Source organism: Anabrus simplex, chromosome 6, assembly GCF_040414725.1.
Source record: "Anabrus simplex isolate iqAnaSimp1 chromosome 6, ASM4041472v1, whole genome shotgun sequence".
Lineage (NCBI taxonomy): Eukaryota > Metazoa > Arthropoda > Insecta > Orthoptera > Tettigoniidae > Anabrus > Anabrus simplex.
The window spans coordinates 215,869,931-215,894,961 of record NC_090270.1 but is presented as its reverse complement, the minus strand read 5'-3'; the positions used below and the strand labels follow the sequence as shown (position 1 = coordinate 215,894,961).

At 38.1% G+C, this 25,031-nt stretch overlaps 1 protein-coding gene across 3 annotated transcripts in view; it reads right to left on the bottom strand.

The window, feature by feature from the left end:
* Window positions 1–588: 588 nt before the first annotated feature.
* Window positions 589–25,031, bottom strand: part of Psi (P-element somatic inhibitor) — a 298,816-nt gene continuing 274,373 nt past the window's right edge. Inside the window, exons 18-19 of one of the 3 annotated variants that reach the window (XR_010860573.2) lie at window positions 6,761–6,905; window positions 589–770 (exon numbers count right to left, since the gene is read on the bottom strand). The gene's annotated coding sequence lies outside the window, so the exon portion shown is untranslated. Of the gene's footprint in view, window positions 771–5,531; window positions 6,906–25,031 lie in introns of those variants that run through there. The other 2 variants (XR_010860574.2, XM_067150191.2) reach the window with 2 other exon arrangements.

The window sequence follows — 25,031 nt, the reverse complement described above, 5'->3', positions numbered from 1 at the left end:
AGAAATCTATGGATAGTTGATCCGGGAAATCATTTCTTCAAGGAACGTATAACGCGGGATTTTTACCACACGATTTAATTAGGATGTTCGCGGGAACATAAAATTCCAATGAATAATCTGGGAAAACATAGTTTCCAGGAACGGATAATCGAGGTTCCAGAGTGATTGCTAGTGAACATGACAAGAAGACATGTAAAGAGACTAATATCACTAATTGCATGCTCTTCTAATACATGTATTTGTGCGTATTATCAAGTTTGCTGTATAGCAGGTTGTGTACTGTTTGTGTGCATTTTTACATAAACCGGTTGTTTACTGGAAGCTTAATATCTTCTTTGTAAAATATGTACGTATCTCAATGATGGACATTTGAGCTGCAATGTTCATAGCCGTTCTGTATGTTAACGAATATTTTGTAAGTTGTACAGATATAACAAGTACGTCGAGTCAACAGGGACAGTTCTGCCAGTTCACGACCAAAATGACCGAACAGACTTAAAGAGTTTATTTAACATTATTGTTGCAACAGCATTTGGCAATTACATATTTCTGTAACTGGTATACTTTTAATTGTTCTATCTATGATTATATACATACCGGTACGCGTTTAAAATTCAGTAATTCACTTTTTCCTTTAGACTGATTGAGAAGGGAGCTGTTGGAAAATGCTTGGACACCTGGTTGAAATTTTAATTTCCCTTCATCAGGTCCAAGGAATCTCAAATTCCAGTTGAAGTAATTATTAGAGTGAAAATGGCTGATTTATTATCCTGAAAAGAACAGAGCCTTTTGCAAATATTGTTCACTGTTTTCAAAACTTGTTGGAAAACAATCTCCATTGCCAGGTAAATTAATCAAAAAGGCAACGGATAATTTCAGAAAGCTCAAGGAAAGTCATCTCAACGCATGCACGGAAAGGGTTGCAAGCTTTTTCATAACATACATGGGTAAAAAACCTGCAATTGAAGGAAGCAGATATCGGAGCATTAAATAAAACATACAACACAGACTCTCTCATATCTATAACATTCAAGATGTTATTCTCCTTGCTTGATTGGGCATTGCTTTTCTGGTCACAGGGACTCACCACCTATAAATTTGAATGAGAGATTCAGGAGATGGGAGGGAAATTTCAGATCTTTACAAGTTTTGAACAGAAGCTGGTGATGTGGTTTTGAAACAAAATTTGACAGATTCAAAATGAAATGTTTTCATCTCAGAACGACACTGTGTTTAAAACGTTACTCCATAGAATCAATAAGGCTAAATATTCTTCTGTACTTACATGGCACAGGGACGTGGCGACCCCATCGCCCACAGCGGATAACCACTGCAATTAGCCTCCCGAGTACTGGCGGGTAAACCATAAACCTTACTGACATGAGGAAATGCATGTTAGGCACCAACCAGCTAGTGCATAACAAAGTATTAACGCAAAGATCCATGTTAGGCCTAGGAGCCAGTGGTAGCTTACTATATCACTTTGAATGATCAAACGAGCGTCAGATAGAATGTAAAACAAATATCAAAAGTGACAAAAGCGTTTGTGCAAATCTGTCAGATATGACAGTCAAAATGGCTCCGATGATAGACAAATCTGTATTTTTTTAAATGTAAGAATCAGGACTATTAATGTAGTATTAGTAGCAAAGGATGCAAGAATTCAAGAAATTACACGGAAAATGACAGAGAAACATACCGATCATGGGACTAACTGAAATAAGAAAAAGAGGAGTGGTTGTAAGGTGCTGGAGAGGAGATACACAATGTGGTGGTCAGGAAGAGACAAAAGAAGAAATGGTGTTGCAATAATAGTGGCTAAAGAACTGGCCAACAAAGTACTCAATGTGGTTATGTCTGCAACAGAATAATTGAAGCTCAGTTAATGATGGAAGAAAATATCCTTGATATAATCCAGGTTTATGCTGCTCAAATAGGTTGTGAAACAGATGAAAAGGAAGATTTTATCACTAAACTGGAGGATGCTGTAACATTTAACAAGACCGATTATAAGAGGCTTCAATGCTAGAGCTAGGAATGATAGGAGGATATGAAACAGTTACAGGAAGCCACAGAGAAGATCACAGAAAATATGAAGGGGAAGTGTTATTAGACATGTATCTGAGAAATAAATGGATGGTATAAGAAAAGAGATAGTGACAAGTTTACCGGATACAGCTGGAACTTGCAACAGAAATCCAGAATTGATTATATAATAACGGAAGATATCAGAAGATGCTTGCCAGATGTGACAGTGATATCAAGCATTAATCTTGACGCTGACCACAGACTATTGATGGGAACATTGGTGAAATTCAGAAAGGGTAAATATGGGTGGAAAACAGTCAAAAATCAAAATGCAGGAAACCAAAAGATACAGAAAAATCCAACAGATATATAGGGAAAAGATTAAAACTTAACTACCTACAGATGAGAGGAAGGATGCTGAGGAAGAATGGAAAAGGTTCAAACAGGCTTTAGTCAAAACAGCAGAAGAAACCTGTGAAAGGACATCAACAAATGCCAGGCACCACAAAGAAACTCCAGGGTGGAATGCAGTGAAGAAGAACAATAATGCGTGGGGAGAATGGTTCAGAAACAGAACGGAACATAATAGACACAAATGGAAACAAATAAGCAGAGCAGCAAGGAAAATGATAGCATTACAGAAGAGATAGAAGAGAATTATAAGAATGACAAGAAAATATTGAACCGCATATTAGGTAACAGAAGGAAGCAAAAAGAAAATACATCAAAAGTCATCAACAAAAATGGAAAACCTGTGTGGGAAGAGAAATAAGTTTTGAAAGCATGGAAATAATACTTCCAAAATCTAAATGAAGGACAAAATGAAACAAATGAAGCCAAGGAAATAGACGAAAATAAAATAAATATCACAATATCACCATTACAGTGGAAGGGGCGAATAAACGATCAGAAGAAACAGGAACAGAAGATCTACAAATGTCGTAGGCAGAAAAAGCTGTATTAGAAATGAAAAATGGCAAAGCTCCTGGAATAGAGGGCATCACAGTGGAAATGATTAAAGCTGCAGGACTTATGGGAATGCAGTGGCTGTACAGAATAATGAAGATAGTATGGAGTGACAGAGATTCCTGATGATTGGACAAGGGCTATTATTGTGCCTATTTCAACTTTGTGATAACTACTAAGGAATAGCATTACTATATCTTTGCATGAAGAATTATGAAAAGATAATCTTACAAAAATCAAGAATAAGATAGATCCACAATTAAGAGAACAACAAGGATTTAGACCTGGAAAATCAACTTTTGATGCCAAATAGTAGAAAAGAAATGAGAATTTAGAAACATGTCGCAGTTGCATTCATAGATATACAAAAGGCTTATGACATGGTTAGGAAAGAGGAGAAATGGCAAGGACTGAATAGAATGGAATTGTCAAGAGAGATGCTATTCATAATTAGAAACATGTACAACAAATGCCTGAACTGTGTTATAATAGATGGCAAAAAAGTAAGAATGGTTTAGGACAGAGGAGTTCGACAAGTGTACTTTCACCAGTGCTCTTTAATATAGTGAACATTATGAGGAAAGTTCACAAAGGGTCAACAGCAAATGATATGAAAGGCATAGCATATACAGATGATGTAATGATATGGGAAGAAAATGAACAAAAATTGGAAGAACTAAATACCTGGTGGAGGGCAATTGAAGAAGCAAGCATGGAAAAAAAGTTTAACAAAAAGTGAGGTAATGAAAATCAGTAGAGAAAAAAAAAAAAAATAGGATGTTGGATATAACGGAAAAATTCTTAACGAAGTAGATGCTTTTAAATACCTAGGAAGTAAGCTAACTGGGAAAGGAAACATTAAGGAAGAAATTTCAGAGATGTTAGGAAATTTAGGAAATTGCTCAAAATTTTATTGCAGTGTATCAGACATAATTAGAAACTGGAAAAGTACCTACCAAAGCAATAATCATGATATATAAATATTATTTGCCAATACTGACCTATGGATCAGAATGTTTGACTTCAACAAAAAATTATCCGAGTAGATTACAAGCGACAGATGCACTTTCTGCGATGGATCTTGGATAAAACAAGGAGAGACAAGGTAAGAAATGAAACCATACGAAACACACTACAGATCAACCCTCAAAAGAAACGGAGAGAAATGGGCTGAAATGGTTCAGCCACGTCAAAAGAATGGGACAAGAAAGATTACCAAGCGCTCTGGAATGGTCAGAATCTGGAAGACCAATTGAAAGACCACGAACAAGATGGAGGGATCAGGTGGAGGATGACGTAAATCGGAGAGGACTACAGTGGCAGACGGTGATGAACGATAGAATCTGAGAATAAAGAGAAGATTGGAAGAGGCTTTGTGAACGACCTGCACAAGCAGGAAAGTATCAGGAAGAAGAAGTCTTGCCAACAAAACGACACGACATCGGCAATGTACAGTAAATGTCATTGTGTACCAGTCTTATTGAAGAAAATTTAGTACACGAGTTTGTGCATTTACTCCTGTCATTGGTACTTCTCGGTTATGCTCTGAAAATAGTATTTTGTCTGGTTTGAAAGATGTAGGACTGAATAACGTCTCGCAGACCAAAGATTCTGAGGGGGAAGTGAAGTGAGTGGATCCTACTCAAGTCATTGTACGAAAACAGTTTCCTAAAGACAAGGATGGACACTTCAGTGTCTTAACTCGGCTATTTCAGAAGTGGGGTAGTGTTGCAGAGATTGGAAGTTGTATGGCAGTACCTAAAAGGATCAAAAATCTTCATTTTAATCTAAGTCTTCAGTCTGCAAAGTACTATGGATGAACTAAATACACAATATTTATTATAAACATGTATGCTTGCACATTATTCTGTTGTTTAATGGGTGAGCTAATGGTGAAAAGAACCATAACACTTTGGCTGGGAGAAAAAAAGAAAAAAAAGGGGGCGTTTTCTTAATATGCTTCAAACTGAATTACGCATGTTTTTCTAAGGTATTCTAATTCAGTAGATGTATCTTATTTTAACTCAACTTCCTAAGCAGCGATATCTTTCGAGACCTCTTCAGCAAAAAAAATTCTCGGCATATTCTTAAATCTGTGATAACAGTCCAAAATTCAAATTCCAAGTATTCTAGCAGACGAACAGTATTTGTAATTGGTAAAGTTCGTTAACCTTCAATTCAACTCTCAGAACTGATTCAAATATTTTGCCAGTTTGCAGGAACAAGTAATGAACAGGTGTTCACTCAACCGTCATAATAGCATCAACTGATGCTATGAAGTGTGCAGTGCTTCAATATATCCTACACACTACATAGTAAATAACAGAAGTAAAGCATGTTACAAATGGAAAACCAAATGATAAGGTGATATTTTGTAAGTAGAATCAATGGAGAACTACAACTGAGTGAAGAAACCAAAGACCCTGTACACACTTATTTCACTGAGAGAGAGAGACAGAGAGAGAGGGCATCTAGGTATTTATTTACTATGCAACCAATTCATTATCCAGGAATATAAAAAATGAATACTTGAAACAAGTACATCCAGCTCAGTCAGCTTAATGCCGTTTCACAGCACATTCGAGACCAAAAGCGTGCAATGAAAATCACATGACTCAAGACTGATTAAAACGACATACAATTAAAATGGCAAATTTCTAAGTTCTGATCTTCCGTTGTATGACAATCACGTTATTATACCACTTTACATGATCTTCTAATAATTACAATATGTTTTTCCCATCAACACCCATTTACATTGTACTGCTATTGCATTAACCCTTTTCTTGATCAAGAATCTATTAAAGCATAAAATTTTAACAAGAAATGCCGATTCATCTATGCTGCAAAGATTTCACCCCATTAAGAATACGGTTTTAACGGAATTAAAGGCATGTTTTTCTGATATACTTACCAACATACTAATAATAATAATAATAAATCCCATAATATCAAGAACTCGCAAATAAAATTAATTTGTGTGTAAATAACTGATAACAATGTAAAACTCCAAATTTTATTCTCAGCAATAATTTTTATATATACATACCAAATTAAAGAACCAAACCAACCCTCGATATTGAAATAATTTTACTCTTGTCTAAAAGTAATTCCCAAAATTTAAGGCAGCTGAGGAAATTGAATAAAAAATAGTTAAAAATAAAATACTCGTTAGGATTTTTATGAAAATACATTGTACTGCAAAAGAAAATTGTTCTGTCTGATGTAAGAAATTCACTGCATATAATAAATGCAGTAACAGAACAACAACATGCATACATTTACCATATTAATCCAAAGAAAATATAACACATTATGAGAGACTCAGAACATAACATTTGTAACTATTAAGGAAAATAACAAGAGTAGTGCCTACTGCAGGATGTTCCGCTGAAAAGTCACAGTTCTTCTACTATCTTAAGATTTCCTTGCCTATCCCTCCTGCAATGATAGGTAGCAAATCAAAACAACCAAAAAATGTTAAGCTTGTAAATATCACAAGAGTCATGAGATCACACATCATAAACCCAAAACAAGGTACATTGTATCAAGATCTGACTAACGAGGAATAAGCACTTAGCATGTAACAACCAAACTATATATTGTTACTGCAAGAATTATATACAGTCAGGTATATCATTGAACGGGTGTCATCTTGCGAATTAAGGTCTCAGAGAGATACCACAAGTAATGACAAGTGTTTACTTATTCACAATTTAGAAGAAACGCTTAAAGCTGGTTGCAATATACGAACGAAATAACTTACGTGGAGATGGATGGGTCGTTGGTTGTCCTGCACAAAGGATTTGTTTCTTTTCTATACGGAGGAAAGATAACCAGATGCCTCTCTTGAAGGACAATTCTTCCTCTGACAGCACGGTATAGATCAATTGTTTGCCAAACCATAGCTCCTTTACCCAGAACAAGGGTGAAAATAACGATCAAATAATGTTACACCACAGAATGAAAACCATCTGAGAAACCCAACCATGAATGGTCATCGAGAATCAAAACAAAACAATGTATACTGAAAACATGAATCCCATCATTTATCAACTTAACATACAGCACTAGATCTATTCTCCAAGCACTTAATTAGTATACTGACATACATAGAAGTTGACAAGATAGCACGTGTTATAAAAGATACGAAAATTAAAGGACCGAAAATAATTACCGGATCAGTACTTCAAAATAAAAGTCTATTAAGTCTAGTAAGAACGTGATTAAAATACCGAAGCTATACAAAAACCAACTGAGGATCAGAGACATCCAAATATCACATTCATAATTAGACCACAATTTTATAAAAAGAATGACACATTCCCTTACCAGGCATATAAAATGCAGAGCAACCCCAAAGAATACATTTGTGACAGCAATGCATTTTTAACACACACTAAGAATCATAGTATTAAACGCAATTCTGATTGTCAGATACACAATGGTCAGAAGTGGGCGGGAAGGAAAGTTCACAGATCTAACTTACTTTGTACAGGGTTCATAGCACATATCATTTCAGGTAACTTCATATGAATGTTAGAATTCAGTCTACATTTTTTAAGAGTACATGACAGGCTCGATATGCAGAATCTTTTCCAGCATCACAATGCACTAAATAGGATACCCTAACAAAATTCTCGGATCTACAGAATATTAAAAATAATTCAGTGACACAACAGCCAAAAATAACTACTGCCAGCACGCGGATGACCGGCGTTCAGTCTTAAATCATCCTTCGTCTGCCAAGACAGAGGTAACTAAACAAAAACAAAACAGAACTATACAATACAGTAGAAACTATCAATGTTAAATACAGGCCCTCCTATTAATCTACTCAAACTAACAACATGTAAAAATCAACACAAAAGATGTCACTCAGGCAAGTACCATCAGTTTGGAATGACCTGAAAAAGTACACTCTTCGAACTATTTGCCATTTAGAACTACTCATGTGTAACAGGGGTTTAAACAAGTGTAAGAAAAGTGGTAACAAAGGGGGTGGGAATGAATCTCTGTAGGTCAGGTATGTTGAATTCATAGATTTACTGAATACAGGACACCAAATTCAAATGTGGCAACAAAACAAACAGTATGAAACAAGGGATGAAAGATGGCACTGCTGCCATTTTAAAGTAGGTGGAATAACACACAAAAGTAGAATTATTGGAAATCATTTATAGAAATACAGAAAGAAAAATCACGCAATTCTCTCAGGCATGAATTCAATATTGATACTTGGTAACATCTGAGATCACCATAGCTAGCGATGAATATCAAAACAGTTTTTTATAAGTGAGAGTTCCATTGTATACAAAATACTTCATAAAAAGAATCAGAAAAGGATATGGGTCCTCCATTAAAAGTCATTCCTAACAACCAGTTTCACCAACTGCCCATACTTTCTCCATTTTGAAGAAGAGTGTGGACCACAATGTTACTTATGTTACTTTCTGATGGTTTTAAGAGTAAGTACAACTGGGCAATCTGAGTTCATTTGTACATATGCCACTGTAATATTAGCACTATTGTCAACCACCACTATAGGGAGAACTTCCTGTTGTCTTCTTTTATAAAAATCAGTGGAAGGTTCCATGACAATCCATATAGGCCTACAGAAAAAAAGTTTCCTGCACATTGGCTAGGATTAATAAAAATAGTATTTGTGTGTGGATCATGTCCATACCAACAAAATGCAAGTTTTCAATTACAGTTGTGTTAGTGTCAGTAGGTATGTGTGCGTATAGAATACATACATCACCAGGAAACAACTAAGAATTAAAGTGATACTTGTCCAGATCAACCATATTTTTGACCTCTAACCAAATGGTAATTCAAGAGCAATGCATTTTCACCCGCTTTACGATAAACCCTTTCCCTGACCAACCACTAATTTTACAGCTGAACTGTCTGATTAAGCTTCTTTAACCCTTTCACACTCTGCCTATATCCAGGGACTTGCTCGAGGCAGCTCAAACTAATTTCTGCGATTTTCCAAACAAATTAGAAAAAAATCAATACGTAAACAGTTTAATGCATATTAAAATAAATCACACTAATATAAGAAATAATGAGCATTCAGAAATGAATATACCTTGGATGTATTATTACCGGTAAAGCCCAATTTTTTTAAATTAAAATATGAAAATTTTTGAAAAATAAATAATGGTTTTCAATGACAGAAAGATCAGACATCGAGTCTTTCTTCTCTACTCTTAAACCTGAATGAAAGAAGATTTAATTCTGAATAACTTGATATTGGTATGATGTGCGTGCTGCAATTCACTCAAAGTATGACAAAGTTATTCACTGTCAATGCGACGGTCATAGATGTCAGGTTCATCACGGTCCAATACACGGTAAGCAGCTGTGACTGTGTGAAAATCTGGAAGAACAGTCTACTTTTTAATTTCTTTGTTCATGAATGAGACATTTCTGATTAGTGAGCAATTGTAATGAAAAGACTTACCTTCAATGTCATACTCGAGATGAATGAATGAAGGATACATGATGACATAACTGATTAAGCGAGTACCCGCACTATGTGTCGCGCTTGCCATGTTTGCATTCTGGCGATATTACATTGCATTGCGAGTAAAATGTTTTTGGCACTAACATTGCCCCTGAGGACAAAGTATGAATAATCGTGTCTGCACTGTCTCCAACATTCCTGCAACTCATAATACCCACAACACTATCTTCTACCACAAACATATAGCATCATATACACCTCATTGGAGTTCAACGGTTGACTTAATTTACAAAAACAGAAGGAAACTCTTTAGCACTAGGCTTGCAACAGCCACATACAGTAGAACCTCGATAATTCGAAATCGGTTAATTCAAAATCTCGCCTAATTCGAAGCAGTTCTCGTTCCCGGAAACATAAGGTACGGTTATACACGTTATTTAAATCGTTTAATTCGAAATACGGATAATTACTCATTCGAAGAACAATGTCAGTCCCGTTACCGAAATTCAGACTTTTAAATCCAAACTGCCTTTAGATTCTGAAAAAATTACAGAGTAACTTAAATTCAAAATTTCTCTGCGGTCATGACAGAACGCATCTTCCGGAACATGAAGAGGTAACTTTGTGCTCTTTCACCTACTGCAGCGTGTCTACCGTGTGCTTCGCATGTGCTATGTTCGAGCGGAATCGTAATAATTTTTTAGGAATGCCACAACTCACAATATCACGTAGCAGGCAGTGTGTGGAGATGTAGAATCTGCGAACACTGGCGATCCAGACAGTTGGCAAAAAAGCGTGGCTTATAGCCTGTAATCAATTCGTACGCACCAAACAACATTGTCAATACGAAACTGCAATGTTTGTTTTTTTAAATGCTGAAACCAAACGGATTTATGGTTTTAAAGGAGAGAATTGCCAGCCGGCAAATGTAGTGTTGCTATGCAGTGCACACAAAAGCGACAGACTTCCTTCCCGCCAAAGGAAAGTTCGATATGCCACTATGTTTTAAGGGCATCGGGTACATTCCGTGCAAGCACAAGGCATCTAAAATGCATACAGTACAGTAATACAATGAATAAAGCACTTGCACAGAGGAGCCAGTATAGATTTCTCCTCATCTTTGAAACAGGTTTTCTTTCTTTTGATTTCATTGCGTGAGGTTATCTGGGTCCATGGCGAAATGATCAGCAGGCTGGCCTTTGGTCCAGAGGGTCCCGAGTTCGATTCCTGGCCGGGTCGGGGATTTTAACCTTAATTGGTTAGATAGGAGAATATAAAGTGTACTTGACGGGTATTAGAAAGGGAAGGGCAGAGTCTGGAGTAGGGCTCTTTATCAGGAATACCATTGCACGCAACATAGTTTTTGTTAGGCGCATAAATGAGCGAATGATGTGGGTAGATTTGTCAGTTGGAGGAATTAGAACAAGAACTGTGTCCGTAAATTCCCCATGTGAGGGTGTAGATGAGGATGAAGTTGACAAGTTTTATGAAGCACTGAGTGACATCGTGGTCAGGGTCAACAGCAAGGATAGAATAGTACTAATGGGCGATTTCAATGCAAGAGTTGGAACTGAAGGATACGAAAGGGTGATTGGTAAATGTAGGGAAGATATGGAAGCTAATGGGAATGGGAAGCGATTGCTGGACTTTGAATTCAGGAAATCTGTTAGGAATGTACGAGTTTTTCGCAGATTTTTCGATGACACAGACCACTATCTGATCTGTAGTATCTCTAGGCCTAGGGTAGAGAAAGTGAAATCTGTCTGCAAACGAGTAAGGGTAGAAAATCTCCAGGACGAGGAAATTAGACAGAAGTACATGGATATGATTAGTGAGAAGTTTCGAACAGTAGACAGTAAGCAGGTTCAGGATATGGAAAGTGAATGGGTGGCATACAGGGATGCTGTAGTAGAAACAGCAAGGGAATGCCTAGGAACAACTGTGTATAAAGATGGGAAAAGGCGAACATTTTGGTGGAATGATTAAGTGAGAGCAGCCTGTAAACGTAAAAAGAAGGCTTATTAGAAATGGCTCCAAACAAGGGCTGAGGCAGACAGGGATTTTTACGTAGATGAAAGAAACAGAGCGAAACAAATAGTTGTTGAATCCAAAAAGAAGTCGTGGGAAGATTTTGGTAATAACCTGAAAAGGCTAGGTCCAGCAGCAGGGAAACCTTTCTGGACAGTAATAAAGAAAGGAAGGGAGGGAAAAAGGAAATGAACAGTGTTTTGAGTAATTCAGGTGAACTCATAATAGATCCCAGGGATTCACCGGAGAGGTGGAGGGTATATTTTGAACATCTTCTCAATGTAAAAGGAAATCATCCTGGTGGTGTTGCAAACAGCCAAGCTCATGGGGAGGAGGAAAATGATGATGGTGAAATTATGCTTGAGGAGTTAGGGGTTACACAAGGCTGTAATCTTTCACCTTTGCTGTTCGTAGTTTACATGGATCATCTACTGAAAGGTGTAACATGGCAGGGAGGGATTCACGTAGGTGGAAATGTAGTAAGCAGTTTGGCCTATGCTGATGACTTGGTCTTAATGGCAATGGCAGACTGTGCCGAAAGCTAATATCTTGGAACTTGAATGGTAAAAAAAGAAAAACTCCATTGTCATAAGGCAGCAGGAATAGATGAAATTAGACCTGAAAAGGTGAAGTATAGTGGGAAGGCAGGGATGAAATGGCTTCAGAGTAGTAAAATTAGCGTGGAGTGTTGGTAAGGTACATTCAGATGGACAAAAGCAGTAATTGTACCTATCTATAAGCAAGGGAACAGGAAGGATTGCAACAACTATCAAGGTATCTCATTGATTAGTATACCAGGCAAAGTATTCACTGGCATTTTGGAAGGGAGGGTGCGATCAGTCATTGAGAGGAAGTTGGATGAAAACCAGTGTGGTTTCAGACCACAGAGAGGCTGTCAGGATCAGTATGCGCCAGGTAATTGAAAAATGCTACGAGGAATAGGCAGTTGTGTTTATGTTTCGTAGATCTAGAGAAAGCATATAACAGGGTACCGAGAGAAAAGATGTTCACTATACTGGAGGACTATAAAATTAAAGGTAGATTATTAAAATCAATCAAAGGCATTTATGTTGACAATTGGGCTTCAGTGAGAATTGATGGTAGAATGAGTTCTTGGTTCAGGGTACTTACAGGGGTTAGACAAGGCTGTAATCTTTCACCTGCATTGTTCATAGTTTACATGGATCATCTACTGAAAGGTATAACATGGCAGGGAAGGATTCAGTTAGGTGGAAATGTAGTAAGCAGTCTTGCCTAAGCTGATGACTTGGTCTTAATGGCAGACTGTGCTGAAAGCCTACAGTCTAATATCTTGGAACTTGAAAATAGGTGCAATGAGTATGGTATGAAAATTAGCCTCTCTCTGAAACTAAATTGATGTCAGTAGGTAAGAAATTCAATATAACTGAATGTCAGATTGGTGATACAAAACTAGAACAGGCCGATAATTTCAAGTATTTAGGTTGTGTGTTCTCTCAGGATGGTAATATAGTGAGATTGAATCAAGGTGTAGTAAAGCTAATACAGTGAGCTCGCAGTTGCGATCAGCAGTATTCTGTAAGAAGGAAGTCAGCTCCCAGACGAAACTATCTTTACAACGGTCTGTTTTCAGACCAACTTTGCTTTACGGGAGCGAAAGCTGGGTGGACTCAGGATATCTTATTCATAAGTTAGAAGTAACAGACATGAAGTAGCAAGAATGATTGCTGGTACAAACAGGTGGGAACAATGGCAGGAGGCTACTCGGAATGAGGAGGTAAAGGCTAATTTAGGAATGAACTCGATGGATGAAGCTGTACGCATAAACCGGCTTCGGTGGTGGGGTCTTGTGATGCGAATGGAGGAGGATACGTTACCTAGGAGAATAATGGACTCTGCTATGGAGGTTAAGAGAAGTAGAGGGAGACCAAGATGACGGTGGTTAGACTCGGTTTCTAACGATTTAAAGATAAGAGGTATAGAACTGAATGAGGCCACAGCACTAGTTGCAAATCGAGGATTATGGTGACGTTTAGTTAATTCTCAGAGGATTGCGGACTGAACGCTGAAAGGCATAACAGTCTATAATGATATGTATGTATGTACGTACTTGAGGCAAAGTAAAGCACAAGGCCGTATATAAGCGTGTTCCAGTACCCATCGGTGCAAGTTTTACCACAGGAGTGCCAAATGGCGACATTTGTCACGCCACCACACAGACAACACACCTTTCTCAAAATCTTATGTGATACGACACCATAGGGCACAGTACTGCTTTTCGGGATGTGCTGTAGGTCAGTTATGCCATCTACAAGAATCACATTGGTACTCTGCGAAGAGCAAAGTACATGGCACATTCCAGCTGTGTATGTCTACTGTGACAGCATATGGCACCACTATATTCTTTGAAAGTCACTGATGGGCCAGTACTCGACCTCACAACTGAAAGCAGGTCTGTGTTAATATTCACGTGCAAATTATCACGTTATACGTATAGTTATGCTACAATATCAGGAAATAAAAAATATAGATGATTGTGTGGATAAAGAACGTATGATGAATAAATGATTCCCATTACAACCATTTATGACTCTTAATGCCACAAATATGATGATAAAGAATTTAACCTGTACAACGACATGATACGAACTACACCTACATGACAAAAGGGTATGCTGGTAATGTTCCTTCAACAATCCACTGTAATGGAACTTACAGCCAGTGGTCACTTTCTTTGCACCAATAATCACTAAACAACTGAGCTACTTGAGGTGATATTTGACCACAGGACACTTTCTTGGCATAATGAGGGGAAACTGAAAAGGCATGCCACGGGGTATTATAAATGCAAAGCTCGAACTGGTTGATGTAAGGTGTCTGAAAATATTTTGAAACTTTTTTTTTAAACATTTAGTTAAAGTACAAGTGTGTGTTTCTAACCCCCGCCTATTTTCTCTATGGGGTCAGGTATGGAGTGTGAAGAATCTTCCTAGCAAATCTTTACGACCAGACGCCATTCCTGGTGTCGACCTCGTCACAAAAGCTAATGAGATGAAATTAGTAATTTAAAGTTATAAACTTCGTAATTGTTCCATATGGAACTTGTTGTAACATAAATTTGTGAAACTTTATATCAGTGCTATTGAAAAGGTGGAACCTCTTTAACTCTCTTTTTAACATTGTGATGAAATGAATCCTGCAATATGTGATAGTAGCAAGAGAGAGGTTGAAACCTGGTGCCAGCAAATACCCTATTACTGTCTATTAGCACCACAGGGTCTGCTGGTCGTACGTAACATCCCCATACAAAACCCCAATCTCCGTCAAGAGAGCCATATGCCCTCTCTACCTATGAACACTGTAGGGGTTTGGAATTGAATCTGGGTTTTTGGCACGCATTCTAGTAATCAGAAACAGAAGATTCCGCCCCAATATTGAACCAAGCAATTAGTCCCCGTAAAGTGTTACTTAGCGAATACAAAATTTCCCACATGACTTCAAGGAGAAGGAATTGTAAGAAACAGGAAAGGGAATGGGATATTGAGAGCAGAACATGCGTTAATTTTTAAAAAGAAGATTGCTCAAGGTGAAGAATTTCATTCTTCAGAGATAGTATCATTGGATATTATTAACACATTCACTCCCATATCCGACCATGATTGGATTAGGTTTTACGTGTGTAAAATACTACATCTGACCTTAGTCTCATCTGAATTTCCACCAACGTTTTATGTTCAAATGTACGTTAGATGACTCAGTATATCAGTTTGCCGGTAGATAGCAGGGCAGATGAACAATTTACTACAGCATAGGGTAATTTCTTGCATTTTGTGACATGTGATTGAAATAAAATGTGCCAGTCAAGAGGTCTCTGGAGTTTGCGGAGTTTTCCATTTGGAACTTGCGTGCCGCTGGATATGACAGATAGTCCTGGCAAGTGAAGTATCATACTAGATATCTTGTGACAGTATGTACAGTTTTTCAGATTTTTAGGATTTATAATATTGGAGTGATACCAAGGTAAAGCAGTGTGTTACATGTTAGCTAGCTAGTCTGTGTGGCATCTAAAAATTACTGGGCTGCATGATTAAATACCCATGGAGGGAGCTGGGAGTGAATGTGTCAAATACATTTTTGAATCACCATCTACCGAACGTTATATTCTAACCAGAAAATAACTCCTTAGTTTCATCATTCAAAAGATAATGTTCAAGCACTTATGGAGTGTCCGGCTCCATGGCAAAGTGGTTAGCGTGCTGGCCTTTGGCCACAGGGATCCTGGGTGGGCCAGGAATTTTAACCATCAGTGGTTAATTTCTCTGGCATGGGGGCTGGGTGTGTGTGTTGTTTTCATCATTTCATCCTCATCATGACGCGTAGGTCGCCTACGGCTGTCAAATCGAAAGACCTGCAGCTGGCAAGCCGAACATGTACTCCGACACTCCTGGCATTAAAAGCCATACGCTATTTCATTTTTACTTATGGAGTAACTACAGAGAAAGTAGTTATTCAGCCGGTTGAACTTACCAAGCAACCATTACCAAAATATCTATAATACCTGCACTGAAAGGGAAGAAATCAGGACAGCTCACATTACCTGGGAAAAGCAACTTGGCAATAGCTGAAGTTTGATCAACTGCTGTTACTTGAGGAAATAAATCAGAGTTTGAGTTGGGGCCATAATCACCAACCACATCCCATTCTGGGTGCTTCTTGATACAAATATTTCCCATGTCATTCTCAACCAACTAAAAATTGAACATTTCTAACCATAGCCAACTAGGCGACTTTCAGAAAGAGACCAGTTTCCTTAAAACACCAACCAGTTGCAAACCATGAGTATGAAACTGTAACTTCGATGCTCCGAAGCTCAAATCAACTCTCAATTTGCCAGACAGCAATAGAGTGGGCAGGTGGTGCTGGCAGTCAGCTCAAGAGACCAAAATACCGACAAGAGATTCAGAGAACAGGGCTGACAGATGTGATGAAACGAATGATGATTCAAGTGGAAACAGGATGGCCATGTTGCAAAAGGTGACAGCAAATGGAACAAGTCTGCTGTATAGTGAAGACCCAGTGATTCATGAAGGCGAGTTAGCCGGCCCGAAGCAAGGTGGCAAGACTATATCCAGCGCAATAGGGAGAAAACTGGATTGCAACTGCTCAACATCGAATAGCATGAAAATACTTGTCAGAAACCTACATTTAGGACTAGACAATGAAAGGCTAGAGAAGCCAAAGACAAAAAGAGTTTAGTTAATATATTAACTGAAAGAAGTGACAACAGTGTTAATGAGGACGATTATGCACAGCTTGAAAGCAATTATAAAGTGAACGATGCTGATTAACACGGCCCAGATTTCGAGCACTAGTCATCTTTTAACTGGTGCAACATACACATTGCTAACTGGTACATAAATCCTGATTATGGACCCCTGATTACAGAAATGCATATTTATTTAGTAATTTCTTAGTAATTTACTGCAATTTTTACTGTAGGGTTTTTATCAATTTTACCTCATTTTTGTCATTTTCAGCAATTTGTTGCAGAATTTTTTTTTTATTTATCCCTAAATGTTACATTGCCGGACGCGTGGTGAATTTCGCTCACCGTTCATTTTTCTTAGTCTTAGCAACTGGTAAAACAGTAACTAACTCTTACACGACTGATATTATTACTCCTTATGTGCTTTATAGTCCTTAGACATAATAATTACAAACGATAGTACATACATGCAACAATAAAAGGAAAAATGTTCATGGGTTGAAGACAAAATAAAATTGAAACAGATGAATGGTTAACTCAGGAAAATTTAAAATGAAACACTTTTAACAATCTTCATTAATCATTATCCTCACAGCTTACACATCTAATTCATCTTTTACACAGTGTGCTTTACAGAACAAGTTATGACACTGATTACACATCATTGTGGTGACTTTTGTTTCCACTCACAGTGAATGCACCGTCCTCTCTTCGCTGGTACTTTTACTACTTCTGATGTTTCTCCCTGATGGTATGGGGATAACACTGCTCAGATATCCGGAGGCAGTGTTCCTATCTTAGCTCGTTCAACCAACCACTTATTCATGAGCTGAAACGAAAGATTCTTCAAAAACATGCGTCTCTTTACTGGTTGGTTCTTCAGATTCCCTCTGTAAAGTACCTGACTATTGATTCCGGCAATGTTTAGTAGAGAAGAAAGACACACATGGTCCACTGTGGGGTTTTCCGGGCTACTGAGTACCTTCCTTCCATTTGGTCGGAAGTATTGACTCCGCCTTTAGTTATATAATCCAATATATATTGGGGTTTTGAACTGTTGGGATCTGCAGAGGGTTCGTTGTGCATTGAAGAAAGTAAGCTAACGGCTTTATTCCTTTTAGGAACATGCGAAATGAACATGATTTCATACTGAAACCCAAACGTTGTTGAACCAACTGGCCTATCTTTATGAGGAAGAAACTGCTGTGGAATTTCTTTTATTTTTAAGGAGAGTGCCTATACACGTTACTTTATCTTCTAAAAGATCAAGGACTAGGTCACAGCTGGTATACCAGTTGTCGATTGTCAGATTACGATGATTTCCCTTCACGTGGTCTATTAGACGTTTCACTATATCATATGGTTCATTAGAGAGTTCATAGGGGCCAGGAGGTTGTTTGCTAGAGTATAACTCAAGGGATGAAATATAAAAAGTTTTAGCATCATTCAGGGCGTAGAATTTTAACTCATACTTTGCTGGCTTATTTGACATAAACTGTATAAATGCACATCTCTCTCGAAAAGGCACTAGCTTTTCATCTATCGTTACCAATTCAATTGGTGTGTAGCTCTTTTTACAGTTTACTACAATGGAATCTACGAATGTGCGAACTGCTGCTAGTTTATCTGTTCGCAGGCGATCGTTACGAGTAGTTTTGTCATCAAAAGGAAGATTCCGTAACAAAAATAGAAACCTCGTTGACGACATGCAGGCTCTTGCTATTCCCATTCGAGTTCCATCTTTCGCACAGACTTCATGCACAGATGTGTACGGTACAACTTTCAAACCAGTGAGGAACAATAAGCCAATCAAAGCAATTGTTTCTTCATGGCAAGTAGGTTCAGCATGGCGCTCACAGCTGCAAGTCACTACTTCGGAATGGCTTGCAATATAAATGTTAGTAAAAGAAACTATTTCATCAATCCTTTCAGAATCATTTATGTGTAAGAAAAAATCCATTTCATACGACACTATTTTCGCATCTCCTTTTGGACACGGGAATATTTTTATTACATTTTTTATTTAATCCTAGACGTAGCCCTGGAAAAGCTATTGGTGCACCACATTGTTTAGTCCTTCCCAAAGAAAAAAATCCCTCTCTAGTTCGTCGTGTTCATAGCTATCAACTACGCCTACATCACCTTCTTGTTCACTCCGTCATGATCAATGTCTGAATAATTTACCACTTCATCTTCACCATCAGAAAAATCACAAACTTCAGCTCTCTCAGATCCTTCCTCCTGATCTGATAATTCCTGTAACAGGGTTTGTATGTCTTCATCCTTCACAAACTTTGCCCTACAATAAAAATAGTTACTTTTGTTTCCTCTATAGTCTACATTTTAAAATACTGAAACTCCAAGAACGTGTAAGGTACAATTCTATTTACATTTCCGGGCACGTGCTGAAGAAAGTTCACGAAATGATGGCACGTGCGAGTTAAGGTCGAATAGCGACACGAACAACTTCCTGAACAGATACTGCTACACAGAGTATCAATAAGTCTTCGCCGGAAGGTATTAGCAGCACAATGGCTGTAGTGCTTAGGAACTAAAAACTACAGATGAAATACGCACGTTGGTGAACGAAATTCACCAGCGCGCCCGGTTTATGGTTAAGTATCCTTCCTGTGTTCAGTATTGTTAGTCATTTTTACACAATAATAATGTTAATGGCTTTACGTCCCACCAACTACTTTTACGGTTTTCGGAGATGCCGAGGTGCCCGAATTTAGTCCCGCAGGAGTGCTTTTACGTGCCAGTAAATCTACCGACATATTTCAGCCCCCTCAAATATCACAGGTCTGAGCCACGTTCGAACCTGCCAAGTTGGGGTCAGGGGCCAGCGCATCAACCGTCTAAGCCACACAACCCGGCTTTTTACACAATTACATTGGGTAATTAACGTATCTCAATCATCTGAGCTTCGAATAAATGAGAACAATTTTACATCAAAAGGTTCAGTACTCAGTTTGAAAAATGAAATAAAATAGCTGCAATAACACATCCCTACAAATGCGATATTACTTCTAACTGGATGGGCTTGCAATGAGACGGGGAAGTATTTCTAGCTTGGGGGGGGGGGGGTAAAAGGATCAGCAACACTTGAGTACATGAACTACAGGTCTTCATAGAGAAGTTCATGTTGATTAGTAAGCAATATGGCATGTAAAATGAACAGAAGAAAGAAGTGATGGTTGTACACAAAGAGAAGCTAACTAATCCAGTGTGAGGGAGATAGCTGGTTTCAAGGTCGTCCAGAAATTGGTCTATTTGGGCTCCACGATTCTTAATACAGGACGGTGTTCCGATGAAATCAAGAGATTAACAACCATGGCCACGGCAGCCACCACAAAACTAAAAAACTATAGTTGAGTCTCAACGAAGCTAGCAGAAAATTGAGGGATCTGAAGGGTGGGTTTACCAAAGCATTTCTTGGACTGAACACCTAAGAAATACATCTTGTGCTGGAAGAATGACGCACCCACACTATGCTTCTCGAGTGGATCAGTCAACCCTACCTCCAGTACTTCGGACACAGCCAGAAAAACAGGTGCCCTGGGGAAATTTGTGGTGGAGGGAAAGATCAATAGCAAGAGACTGCAGGGAAGACATCCAATCAGATGGGTGGACCAGCTGCAGCCTCTGGTAAGGAAATCTTGCTACAAGGCTACCCTTAAAGAGAAAGACCCCCATATTTGGAGAAAACAGCAATATAATGAATACCGCTATGCACTGTCAAGGGGAGAGGATCGAGGGGAGGTGCAAATTCATATTTCAGTACGGTGTAAGTATCTTTAGTACTAACACACGCATAAGTGCTGATTTTCATTTTACATTGTGCACGTTTTATTTATTTGTGTGTGACTCACTTCAAATGTTAGACTGCCAACAAGGATAAAGCCATCTAAAACTGTCCACTGAAGGAGAATTATTTCACAATTTGGCGAAGATATATTTTCAGTGGATGGTCAAGTACCTTTCAGAGAAATAAGCACAGTGAAGAGGGTAGCAAATTATTTCACAATTTGGCGAAGATATATTTTCAGTGGATGGTCAAGTGCCTTTCAGAGCAATAAGCGAAGTGAAGAGGTTATCGGACAAAATATTTGCCAGTCAACAACATGCTGATTGTGGTATCCGAAATATCAGTGGATTGCTCAATATCCTAATAATTAGATTTTTGCAGAGAAAATAATGTCAATGATGATGCTTGTTGTTTAAAGGGGCCTAACATCGAGGTCATCGGCCCCTAATGGTACGAAATGAAATAACAAAAATTCAAATTCATCCAATGACCAAAATAAAATAATAAATGTCATGAATGAACGGATGGACATGAACCCTACAAAAAAAAAAAAAAACAGTGGATCAGACTCAAAAAGAAGGTAGTTAATTAGAGTATTACTGACCAAGGGACCATTTATAAAGCACAATGATGCTTGATGTCTGAAGGGGTGCTAAATTCACGTCTAAGGCCCCACAGAATGGTACATGTCGCGAGTAAAGTAGAACCATGGTATCTGTCATTCTGGGGCACTGATCAAAAGTAGCGAAGACTCACGGTGGTCCACACAAGATGGTACTACTCACAAGTATTGCAATTCGTACAGGGAACGCAGACCTATGGTGTTTCTCACACAATGGCGCCACTCATAGCCAAAGCAAACCGGTAAGGTTCCTCACCTAGGTGTACTAGTCACAGGCGCCGGTATTCCCATGCTGTTCCTCACATTGTGGGTACCCATCACAGGCAACGCTGACCCACGGTGCCGCTCATATAGCAGTACAACTCACAGGCTACGCCCAGACCTGCGGTGTTGCCCACATGGGTACAACGCACGGGTACTGGAATCCACCAGGCCAGGCTTTTTACTGCAACTAATCACAAACCTATTTCCTACCAATTTAGTGATACTACTCAAGTACATGCAACCCATGGTGTTCCCCGAATGATGGTACGAATCAAGAGGAGTTTCATGGTTCTGATTCAATCATCCCTTGGTCGCCTCTTACGACAGGCAGGGGATACCGCGGGTGTATTCTCCATGTGCGTCCCCCACCCGCAGGGGGTAAATAATGTCAAAAACAAAGTGTGGAGATAAACTGACAATGTTTGAAGATGTATTTAGTTGTTAATTCATGATCAAAAGACAGACAAAATGCAGATAAAGAGCGAATCATACATTAGACCACCTCTCAGTATACAACCATTCAACCCACTACAAATTCACTGCACTTGTGCCCACATTCAAGATCGACTCAAAATTCTACATACAGAAGGTATTGGGGGGGGGGGGGGTGTGGTATATTAGAGGACAATGATACCAGAAACTGATGACAGCACACCTTCAAGCTAGCTCACGAAACTGGGACAATGAGGTTGCTGATGAACACAAAAAAATTGAAGACAATGAAGGCAGTAATTTAATTTGAGCACTGAAAGGTTGGAAAACTGAAGCTTGAACGAATTAATATTTTTTTGTAAAATTTAACAAGGAGTACAGAAAAATAATAAATCTAGACTAAGAATAAATTGAGATAGATACAATGAAAACTGAATAAACAAGATCATTTCACATGACAATACAGGGAATTCCAACAAATTTCCGGTACGACGAAAGGAATGACGTTACACTGAAATAAGGGTGCAATTTAACATACAAATCGTGGATGAACTGAACCTCAGGAATATAGAAAGCAAACATACCAACTGGTATAAATGAAATTAATCACAAAAACTTGAGCCAAAGAAGTCATTTATTTCCTTCCATAGTGCTAACCAAGAGAAAGGTTTGAACCAATTCAAGCCACAATGGAGAGATGTTAAGTACAGCACACTGAGGTTATGAATACAAGGCATTTGCTTAAGTTGTTGCTTGCCCTGTTACAATTTCTGCCAAAGCATCCAGTTATCAATGTGAATAGGTACTCCTAGACTGTCTTCAGTACAATCACCCACTTTCCTAAGGTACAGAAAATCACATAGGACATACTCATGTAGATTCATACCTAGAACTATTGAGGAAAGAGTTTACCAGCTTGGCCACACCATGATCAGAACAATGATCAATTTTTAATTTTTAGAATAACAATAAACAGTTATACAGTACAAGTGGTTCTAAAATTAACTCTTGTAATAAAATGGATTAAGTAAAATCACAACTGTACACAATATTGTTACCTACTTTCTATACTTTGCTTATAGTATCGGAAATGCATCAAATACACCTTTGCTTTATGAGGATCCAGTTCTAACCTGAAATATAGGAAGTGTGTCCCGTCCCGAGATGAAACTCTCTTCAGGCAAACCCCAATGGCAGCAAATTGCATGCAAGTTTTTAACCTCATAAAAACCCTCCTCTAAACCGTAAATTTCTGACACTATTAGGTATCGAACCCAGGCCTCCAACAATGGTAACTAACAGAGCTATTATACTATAGAGGAGATTAATGATTATGTAACACCAATGGCCATTACAGAACTGCAAGTTGCGTGTATAAGAAAATTACCTCCTCACCATTCAGGATAAATGTGCCTAATGCAACCAGTAGCAACACAAGGTTATCACTACATTTAAAAGGAGTGGACATGCAAAGCAGGATGTGGATATTTAAGGATAAGAAAATTGCAAAAATTTTAAACGGGGACTATACAAAGGGGAAACTGCCACCATTGGTACAGGAGCTTCTATTGGGTTAATTGATAATTTACAATTACCAAAAGCATCAATATTGAATTCATGTGTTTTAATGTATGGGAAAAAGAAATCTACTACAAAAGCAACACAAACAGCACGGCAGAAGATAAAAAGAATCACCACTCAATATCAGTTAATATTTCATCGTATTTGAGAAAAGGGCATTCATATACATTCATATATGAAGTAGCCAAATACTTCAAACTAGACAACCCAACAATAGCAACTACTACAAAGTTTCTGTATATATAAATATTTTTTTTAAAAGAACATTTTATCAAATGATATGAACAATGCCACAACAGGTTAAACTGATATTGAATGGCAGGAAGCAATTTCATCATTGAATGCACTGCAAATGGAGAGGGCAGACTTATATGCAACTCGTAGAGCAAAGAGAAAAAATATATTTACACACATCTCATGGAAGTATGCAGGAAGCACACTGTTTATATCATATTAAAAAATCTTAATTATTTCTAATTATTATGTTTACCTATACTTTCAAATGAGATCACCATAGTATGAAAACAATGTATCTGGCATGTGGATCGATTGACCAAATTATCAAAAAGGTTCCATTTTCTTTGTACTCTTCTGAAATGTGTTATGCATTGTGATATTTACACACTTCAACATGCAACTTAAAGCATTTACTGCTGGAGCTTCAAAGAAATTTAACACTTCATCCTGGCTCAAGGCGAAAGACACACTGAAATACACCAGGAATGAGAATAGATGGGTACATCTCTTAGCTGGAAAAACAGTTCCAAAACAAATGCAAATAAGAATGCATGAAAAATTAAAAACATTGAAGGGTCTTTAACAGAAAGATCATGCACCAAGGTTGACACACACACGTGAGAGAAACTGAATTTTAATAATTTCCTAAATCACAAAGACAGAAATAATGTGTCAAACACTTACGACCACATTTTCCACAAACTTGTAATAGTTCAAGTGCATGTACATAATGAGGTACTAATAACCCTACCAAGCAAACAAAACTGATACAGCAAGTAACTACCAATCACAAGCCATGATCCAGCTATGCACGGTGCAGTTTTGCTGGCTTCTGTGGAGCTTACCTTGACGTGAACAACTTGTCGGGGAATACAGAGGACTAGAGAATTGCTTAGCATACTACATAAAATACAATAGGATAATAAACCAACAGGAGAAATGCCACTGACATTAACAGCAATTGTTCTTGTATCTCGTGAGGTAATTTTCACTTACCTCTGCCTAAGAAATTAGGCAAACCTGAAGTACACCGGACACAAAATATTTAGAGTTAACTACACAAAATTTGTATACTTCAGGCAATAGAACATTTTTACCTACCTATTTTCTTTCCGTGAATAGTGTGCAAGTATTCTACTATATGCAGTTTAGAAGACTCCAACACAAGACCACCCTCTGCCACCTACGAAATTTGGTAGTATTAAATTAAAAGGCAAACGGAAAAAAAAAACACGTTAAGAAGTCCAGTTCACGAATGAATATGAAACAGATATTGGGTCCATGTGCAGCACCAAGGAAGTGAAAACAGCTGATCACAATGCCTACCAGAGGACTAGTCTATTAGAGA